Consider the following 10,100-nt stretch of genomic DNA (forward strand, 5'->3'; position numbering starts at 1 on the left):
GAGCAAATAGGGGTCACATGCATAAACTCTAGTTAGTACACAGGCAGTGAGTTAATAGTCATAGACAGGCTCTTTTTTGAACAGCATGCACAAAAAAAAACAAGTATGCTGAGACGCTGAAGGCCTAGCTGCACAAAGGCATTGGGGTTGGGATGCCTGGTAACTGAAGAGAGCATGCGGAGGGTCCGATGTGGCTTAGTAGTGGCTGTCATTTTCAGCTCCATCTGTCGTGGCAGTGAGAAAGCCCATTAGCATCCGCCATCTAGCTTCATACTGATCCGCCACCACATTAAACCACTGACAAGCAAGGGGGTTTCTCATTGCAGGTTTGCACAGTACTGTTGTCTTATACTGTATGTTTAGTTAATATGCACACATTGATTGTAATACCGTATACATTTAAACATCATGTTATTCTGAGAAATGCCCTAAGGTAAAGAAGTAGTTTCTCATAGGTGCACACTCCCAGCTCCTAAATGCCCTTCCCCTAGCAACTGGTTGAATTTCAAATGAGTTTAACACTGTTGCATTATGATACTCCTACTAAAGTGCTTCATGAGAGCTTCTACACAAATCATTCTTTAGTTACAACGAATAGCATGCAGAAATCACAATCCTCTCCAATACAGAAGCTTAGATCAGAATAAAAAAAACATGAGGTTTTATTGCATTTGAGGTTTTATGAGGTTTTATTACATTGGAGCAACTCATGGTTAAGTGTCTTTCTCAGAGACACAATGGTAGTAATGGTATTAAGACACTCGCAATCTGGTTTGATTGCGAGTGTCTTAACCACCAGGATACTTATTAACAGTTATCCATAAAAGTTATATAAACTGTTATTAACAGTTTGAAAATCCAAATTGTCTGGGCAACTGGGTAAAACACTAAAGTACTTGGCAGCTTGTGGTGCCTCAAATCAGTTGAACTGTGTCTAATTTCAGCAAGGGAAGCTTTTATGTTCATTTTGACAAGTCGTTTGTTTGTGTTCAGTAGTATCAGAAAGAGGTATCATTGTGCCCTGTAGTTTGTCATCCTATTTTTACTCAATGTGTCTTTTACTAACATTGCTATCTTCTCCTAATTATTTAAATAGTAAGAAAACTTGATGCGCTTGCTGAACTTCAATTAAAAATGAACAAATCAACAGAAGGTGAACATGAAAAAACACAATGTAAATGAACAGATCAAGGCCTGTGTAAGTGCAGAGAATGTGTCAGATCCCTTAATCAGTTAAAACTAACAAACAAGTGGCCTCAAAACCAGCGGCACCACAAAGTTGATGTAAAATGAGGCAAAATTACAAATGTGTGATGCAATGTTGCAGTCCCCGCTGGCTGGACAAACATTGGGCAATAATTATGAGAAGAAAAAATAATTGTGCATTATTGTGTGTAGTGATGTGCAGATGAAATGCAAAATTGTAGCAGTAATTATATCACATGGGACAGACTCAGGCCCTCGATTTCCCTTGATGATACTGATTGCAGCAGTGATACATCAAATGACTTTAAAGGTCCCTCTCCACTTGATTGGCACATCTCCTGAAGTGCTTAATTCTTTGAAAATCCATGCAGAGACATGTGAGACGGGTTAAGGTTCAGTATGGCAGAGTGCAGTTCATTATAAATCTTCAGCAATTTTAGAGTTATTAAATGCTGCTAATCCACTGTGTAAAAAAAAAGAAATTATCTAAAACACACAAACGTTGATTAATCTGGAGGGTTTTAAATGCAATGCATTTCATATTGGCTTCACAACAGGTTCTGAATCTTTCCATACACGGTGCCGTGCACACACTGTCACCCTGTCGAATAAACGTTCAGTGTAAATATATTCCAGTACTATGGTTTGCACGTCTGTGCTCTTAAATTAAATCCCAGCAGCTCTCTCGTACCCAATGCTGTGAATACTCCTCTGCCTTTCGGCTGCTGGCTTGTGCCTTGCTGCTTGGCACGGGTCTCCCCTGCCTTCTGGTCTTGGCTCTGCATCATTTCTCACCTCTGTGTTAAGCGTTTCATTCAAATGTGTTTGTGTGGCACTTTTTACAGATGACATTGCCACTAAGCCCAGGCCAAGCCAAGCTGTAGGTCTTAATCATTCCTCCACCGCAGCAAATGGAAATTCTCACTTCCTCTTGGCCGCAGCTCAAGTCTGTCGTGGACTGCTTTGCATCTTTTGCATTTTATTCATCCGCTCCATTTAGGGTCATTAATATCCATCAGCTCAATGTAATATGAATGTTTACAGAAATATAAATCTGCCCGCTTTTCTACCACTGAGGACATTGCAGGATTGTGCTTCAATACGTTTCAAATCTGTACATTACTGTCCCTTAAGATCACAGCATGTTGCTTTCTTCAGAGAGCTGAATAAGTGAATAAGTTAAGCTTAACATTGAGGTCTAATTTATATTTGTGGATTTATCCAGGGCAGTTAACACAAAGCTTCTAAGTAGACTGACACATGTAAAAGTGTTCTTTTTTATTGGTGCAGTCATGGAATGTTGTATCCATTTCGTTCAGTTAAGCAAAAAAGCTGATCATTTTTGTTCAGAGACAATATGAAATGCTGATCTCACTCACTATCCATCACCGCTTATTCCTAAGCAGGGTAGCCACTGCAAGAGCCCTTCCTGTGACATCAGGCACATAAGGAGGGTAGTAGCCTACACTGTAAAAAATAAACCGTAAATTTTACGGTAAAAAACCGGCAGCTGTGGTTGCCAGAACTTTACCGTGAAAAATACGGTAGCAACGTTATTGGTTTTACAGGATTGCACTAACTGTACTGTATATTTTACGGATTTTAATTGTTTTTTTTACGGTTTATAACCGTCTAATTAACATTTATTTTGCTATAAAAAAAAATTAAACCCGTCAAATTCCAGGGTTTACATTGTAATATTTACGGTTCATGGCCATGTTTTTTACAGTTCAGAACTGTCTAATTTAAAGGTTTTTGTTGTAATAATTACGGCTTGTTACCATATTTTTTACAGCTCAGAACTGTCTAAATTATAGGTTTATGTTGTAATAAATACGTTAAAACCTATAATTATTTCACAAAGCAGACAGAAAACTATTTAAACTAAGGAAAAAACATTAAATATGTAAATGCTGTTGAATTATTTTTAATATAAATAAACTGAACATAAGTGAATTCATTCAGCAATTCTATGAAAGCACCATTTTATCACATTAGCTGGGAGCAAGAAGAGATAAAGGTAAAATAGCAATGTAACTTGTAAGTCAAATCATCAAAACCCATCAAAATCTAATAAAAACTTACACATCAGTGTGGTCCCAAGTATTTTTAATAAAGACTGGCAGGCATTTAAACATTAGTGTTTTTTTTCTGTTCTTGTGTTTTATCATAAGTATACAATGGCTTAAGATCAGTCTTAAAATCAGACAAGAAATCGGTCAAGACTATGCATTTAAAATTTAGATTCCGCTATCTAACTGACACTTTAGTTAGATAGGTAAAGTTTAAGTTGAACATTTACATTAATAACTACTAAAGCAGAACAAGGAACAACACAAGTTGCTGGGCACCTTTGCAGGCCATTTACAATGTCTCTCGCCACTTGTAATCCGAAAGGTCAGAGATTAAGGTGAAGACTCTTGGGTTCACTGGGAGTTGTTTTTTGTTCTTCTTTTCCACCACCTTTGTGCCCTTTTCAGGATTGATGATGAAAAAACACCTTGAAAAGAAAAAACAACATTGAAAACCTCTGTAAATGGAGCCACATACACAGTCTCACAAAAGTGAGTACACCCCTCACATTTCAGCAATTATTTTAGTATATTTTCTTAAGGGACAATACTATAGAAATGAAATATGGATATATTTTTAGAGCGGTCAATGTGCTGTTTGTATAGCAATATAGATTTCCTGCCCTCTGAAAATAACTTAACATACAGCCATTATTGTCAAAATAGCTGGCAACAAAAGTGAGTACACCTTATGTTTTACCAGATGTATGTTGTTTAACCATGCAAAGCCACATGTCCTATTCATCATGTTAATGTTTTTGCCTGCTTGACAGGACCATACAAATTTGTGTATCTTGTATTAGAGCAGTTAAAATTTGGTTATTTGAGTCCAATTATCTCATACCAACCACTGGATGTTAAACATGGCACCTTAGAGCAAAGAACTCTTTGATGATTTGAGAATTACAATTGTTGCTCTCCACAAAGATGAGCAAGGCTATAGGCTATAATATTGGTAACAATCTGACACCGATTTACAGTACAGTTGTCAGGGTCATACAGAGGCTTTGCAAGGTGGGTTACACTCGGAAGCCTGAAAATAATCTCACAGCCTAGGCCATCTTTGTGGAGAACAACAATTTTAATTCTCAAATCCTCAGAGAGTTCTCTGCTATAAGGTGCCATGTTGAACATTCAATGGTATGAGAAAATCGTACTAAAAGCACCAAATTTTAACTGCTCCAAAACAAGATACACAAACTTGTATGGTCCTGTCAAGCAGACAAAAACATGAACATGATAAAGAGGACATGTGGCTTTGCATGGTTAAACAACATAAATCTGGTAAAACATAAGGTGTACTCACTTTTGTTGCCAGCTATTTTGATATTAATGTATGTATGTAAAGTTATTTTCAGTGGACCGAACATATATACTGCAATACAAACACCACACTGACTACTCTAAAATATACCCATATTTTATTTCTACAGTATTGTCCCTTAAGAAGATAAAATAATGAAATGTAAGGAATGTACTCACTTTTGTGAGGTACTATAAAGTGAACCTACCCTCCTAGGTGTCTCTACATACCTTTGCAAAAATTCAAGCACTGATGCCAATTCAGTAGGGTAGTGAATGTTGAAACAGTAATAACTGCCGAACATTAGGCTAACAGCAGCGATGAATGTAGTGATGTCATCATTCACAATCTTGCGGTCCACACTGAGCATGAATCGATCAGCAGCATATCAGGAGGGTCCTGTGGATACATTTCAATGCAATGAAGTTATGTACATGTAGCAAGGTAATAGAGTATTTGCAAATATGACTGTTAGACAAATTGCAGTTTATTTTGTACTGCACTGAAAAACTATTTCACATAGGGTTCATGATAAAATTGACACTTGTGTTTGCTAGATACTCACTTAATATTATTGTGAAATCAGAGTTGAGGGTTAAGCAGGTGTCTTTCCAGAAGAGGAGGCACAGACCACCACTGGTAAAATATATAAACTCAACTTTATAGATAAACATTTAATCATTAAAGCTTTGAGGGTGTTACTGTATATGAATAAAACTTAAACTTACCACAGACAATGATGCAAGGGGTCACAGGCAAGTTTCCCAACTCTTCATCCTTTTCAAGGCTTGTCTCTTCTACATAATGAAGAAGGAGCGCCTCTTTCTCATCAAAATAGGAGAGAAGTAGAAGAATCAAGTCAAGAATTTTGAGAAGTAGAAGAATCAACCATTTGTCTGTCCTCTCAAAACTTGAAGTTTTGTGACAGCCCGTAAGACACGCTTGTTCCTGGTTGCACAAACATTCCTCATGAAGTTCAACAGCCTGTTTCCCTTTGTGTCAATGCTGTTTAGGAAGATCTCTTTAAGTGATATCCCTGTGAGGTCTTTAAAGTGCACTTCCATTCCACTTTCCTGAAACAAAAATGGCCACTCTTTAGTAAGGGTTTTCATGTCTGTTCCTTTGTTGATATCTTTTCGTTGACTGTAGTATGTAGATTTCATGAGAACCTTCACTTCCTCTTTCAGAAATTTGTGCTGTAAAAAAAAAAAAAGACATAGGTACGTACTTAGTTGGACCAGGAATAGTTTGTTGCCCTATTGTTATTCAAAACCAGGTGTTCATTTAGAATGACAAGATAGTAAGTAAATTACAGACAAACTTTTTACAGTTGTACAGTTACTTTAACGGACATACTAATATTTTGCCTCACTGTTAAAATAAAATGTATTAAACAGAACAAATAACCAAAAATAACAACAAAAAAACAAAACTGCTACTTTTAGGTAACAAAAGTAATAATTATGTCTGACCATTACAGGGATAGTTCACCCAAAAATGAAAATTCTGTCATCCTTTCTCACTCCCAGATTGTTCCAAACATGTATGCATTTATTTGTTCTGCTAAACACAAAGGAAGATATTTGTAAGAAAGCCAGTAACCAAACAGGCAGTAAATGGGAATGAGATCTGCTTGGTTACTGACATTCTTCCAAATATCTTCCTTTGTGTTTAGCAGAACAAAGAAATGTATACACATTTTGGAACAATCAGAATTTTCATTTTAATATTAAACCATCCCTTTTTTGTAATGGAAACAAATACTTGGACTTACTGGTCTCCTTTAGAACAGAAATAAATTTCCTGGCTTGAATCTTCTGGGGACTCCACTCCAAGTGACTTTAAGGTGTCCTCAAGAGATTTTTTAGTTGCGATTGAGAGTTCAGGTAATACAGCATCAATGGCATTGCTGATGTTTAAAGTGTTTAGCTCTGAATCACCCATTTCTGAAAGACAACCAAAATAATAATTCACATAAATTATAAATTAACCAAAAAATGTTTTGTATAACATACCCCAGTACATTACTTCTGCTGGGACGTTGGTATTCTCTGTAAATCCAAACTGCCTTACTGCATCTTTAACAGAATCACCATACAGCTCTGGGTAAAATGCAGTGCTGTTTTTTTCCCTCAAACTTAGATCACACGTTGACCCTTCTGACAGATAGGCCTGGTACATTTGATGCCTTTCAGAGAGAGTGGAGCACAGGTTTTTGAAATTCTTTAAGTTCCTAGCACATCTTTTAAAGTAACTGTGCTTACTTTCAAAGCGCATTGTCCACAACCTGATCAAAGGACCAAACTTTAAAATCAGTGCAGGGTAATGTCGCAAGTAGTGATGCTTAGGCTTTAACCTATGTCCTGGAAAGAAAGAAAATCTACAAGCAAGATATTCTTGGATAAGAACGTCAAGGTACGCAACCTCTGGCAATGAAATTTTCTGTGCACAAATGAGCTCCACAATGTCTTTTAGCTGAAGGGTCAACTGCCAAACATCATCTGTGGGCTCTTTCACCTTGTCACACATGATCACAGGAAGAAGTCTTAGAAAATTCCAGTTCTGAATAGCCTGACCAGAAAGCTTTACTCCATTGGAGTTTACTGCACATAGCTTACTCAACGCATCAGAGCCACTGTACTTAAATTTCTTAATGAGTCTATTCAGAATTGAATAAGTGAACCACTTTTTCTACTTTATGAAGTACTTCAGGTAAAGGCCTAAATCATAGGAAAGGATACCCTCAAAAATGTCATGGCCTAAACAAGGTGGCAGGCCAGGCACACAAACATTGAAGTAATTTAATGAATTAAAAATTGAGTCAGATATTATACCTTCAACGTTTTGTTGTTCTTCAGACTGTAAAATGTCTACTGCAGATTTGTAGTTTTCAGGAGTGCGCTGAGGTCCACATGCATTTGGATCTGTTTGAAAATCTGTTCGTGTTATCCGGCAATACCTGCAGAAATATTCAGAAAAACTGAAATTTTCTGTGAATCCACCGATATTATGAGACCCCAAATTGTCCCCTGCAATGCACAAAAGAGTCCCTTTAACTTAACAACCTAAATGCTGTTTCACATCGTGCTTGCAAATTTTACATGCGCTGCGAAGATATATTCATGCGCCACAAACAGGGTACATGCTACTCGTGTTTAAAACCACACACTTCTTCAAACGATTTAATTCAACTTACCAATTTGCCCAGACACATTTATATTACTTCACATTCCCACCAGTTTGTAGTTCTGCTCAGTCAATGCAATAATCGTTCGCCACTTGTCCACTGCCGACGTGCTGAAACGCAAACGCTCCGCGCCAATGAGAGCTCAGCCAATCAAATTCTTTGGCCAAGGCGCAATTTTATCATGATTGGACGATGCTTAACGGTTATCTTTCAAATACTTTCAACTAATTCCTGAGAGCAGAGACAAAACAGAGCGTAGAATTTCAGATTTCGTTTCACACACCCTTAAAAAGTAAAACCACTGCTAATTACAGCAAAACAATACACTGGACACAGACAGGACATACCTATCAAAACACACAATTTACAGTACCACACAAAACACAACGGAACAGTACGCGTGATGTCACGTTTTTGCGACGTTCCAAAACCAACATGGCGGGGAAAGGGAAAGGTGCAATGTTTGTTGGAAATTTGGGCAGATTAGAGCATACAACAACAGGTGGACAAAACGCATAAAAACTCCGATATGTTTTGCAAAATACGGGATTATCTTCTTCATCGGGGATACCAAAGAACCACCGAGCAGTGCCGAGACAAGGTTAAAAAACTGCAGGCACAGTATTTAAAGGTGTGGGATGCACCTTAAATCTGGCAGCTCTGCAGATGAAAAAGATAAATTCCAATGGTATTACGCTGTCGACGGCATCAAACCATCTAGCCAACCGAATGCGATCAGCGAGAGCGCCGCTCTTCCTGTTTCTCCTGAAACCCCGCCCACCATAATGACGTAAGCGTGCTGAAAGCATATGTGAGTGCAGGCCAGACTCGTACTCGGCAACCGTGCCTAGTGTGAGTACACCCTAAGAACGTTTCCAGTTCAGAGGAGTGGTTCTTTAAAACACTACAATACAATATTTTATGATAACAACTACTATAGAAATCTATTGAAATCGAACGAGAATTGCTGGTGTCTTCCTCTTGTAAGTCGCTTTGGATAAAAGCGTATGCTAAATAAAGTAAAGTAACTACTTATACATTTCCAATGTGTACAGATTACAAAAAACTCAAGGCATGAATATGACATTTTTTAGAGAGCATTGACTGAAATCAACACAAGCAGGTTTAATAACATCATGTTATCTCATGGGTTTTCACATGTGATGCCATGGGTTTCACACAAGAATGTTCCAAAAACACATTTTTGCACATGTAAAAAACATGAAATTCATGTCTTTTCTGTAATGGATAATACAGTATATTGTTAATTTTCCTGCAATAAACCGTATTTTCGTATGTTTTTAACTGTTAAATGTAAGGTCTTACTCTGTAAAACTGATTACGGTTTTGCACTGTAAATTCTACGGTTATCCCATGTTTTCAGGAATACGGTTGTATCCTGTAGCATTTATACGGTATTTTACTGTTAAATTTACGGACATTTTTTACAGTGTAGTGGGTAACCATCAATATGTCCCTGAGCAAGTCACTTAACCCTGAGTGTCTCCAGAGGGACTGTCCCTGTAACTACTGATTGCACTGATAAAATGTACTGTTAAATGTAACTACTGATAAATGCTGTTATGTTAATGTGAATATAAATGCGTTTGGATTCACCCAGAGTGGAGCACACAAATGCTAAAAAAATACATGTTAAATTGAAATTGCATAGAAATATTTTGATATATAATTTGATACAATAAATACTACCACATAAAACAAGGACATTCTGTACATCTGTAGTCATTTGATTCCCTCGCTGAGGTGCCACTGAGCACCGTCCCCTCACACAGCTCCTTTCACACAGCGCCTTTCGTGGCTGCCTACTGCTCACCAAGGGGGATGGTTAAATGCAGAGGACACATGGATGTGTGTGATTGTTGTGTGCACCGTGTGCTGTGCTTCAAAATGACAATCACTTCACTTTCACACTTTCACTTCAACATCCTTTCCAATTTCGCTTGCACCACACCTTGTGACACCTTGTGCGTACATGGAAAAGCACATGGTTTGAGAGCCATTTTCTTTCCTCTAACCTGAGATAACCACCAATCACATCGTGTTCTAAGAAACGAGAGCATTCCGCTAATCTGATTAGCCATAAACTCACAATAGGCAACCATTAGTATAATTGTTCAGGGACACGGTTCATATAAGTGGGTGTGAAATGGGAAGAAAAGTTCTTTGCGCTGCTGGTTTGTGTGTGTGTTTACACAGCTTCTGCAGTGTGTGTTTATCAGTGTGTGCCAGTGTGTCCTGGTGCATGTCTGCAGCGCCCACTGTCGTGCAGCTTGACTGCAACCATGTGGTATAATCTTTTAAGGAGTCTCAG

General features: G+C 37.8%; 1 long non-coding RNA gene across 2 annotated transcripts; it reads right to left on the minus strand.

Annotated features, from left to right (window-relative positions):
- Window positions 1–3,298: 3,298 nt before the first annotated feature.
- Window positions 3,299–8,605, minus strand: LOC114788893 (uncharacterized). Of its 2 annotated transcripts, XR_003749589.1 has the most exons (7): window positions 7,778–8,605; window positions 7,416–7,540; window positions 6,356–6,527; window positions 5,310–5,777; window positions 5,147–5,217; window positions 4,812–4,980; window positions 3,299–3,706 (listed from the first exon to the last, which is right to left on the minus strand). It is a non-coding gene; the product is annotated as an uncharacterized LOC114788893 (long non-coding RNA). The 2 variants fall into 2 exon arrangements; XR_003749588.1 differs by having other exon boundaries at window positions 7,416–8,604.
- Window positions 8,606–10,100: the final 1,495 nt, after the last annotated feature.

Source organism: Denticeps clupeoides, chromosome 4 (assembly GCF_900700375.1).
Source record: "Denticeps clupeoides chromosome 4, fDenClu1.1, whole genome shotgun sequence".
NCBI lineage: Eukaryota > Metazoa > Chordata > Actinopteri > Clupeiformes > Denticipitidae > Denticeps > Denticeps clupeoides.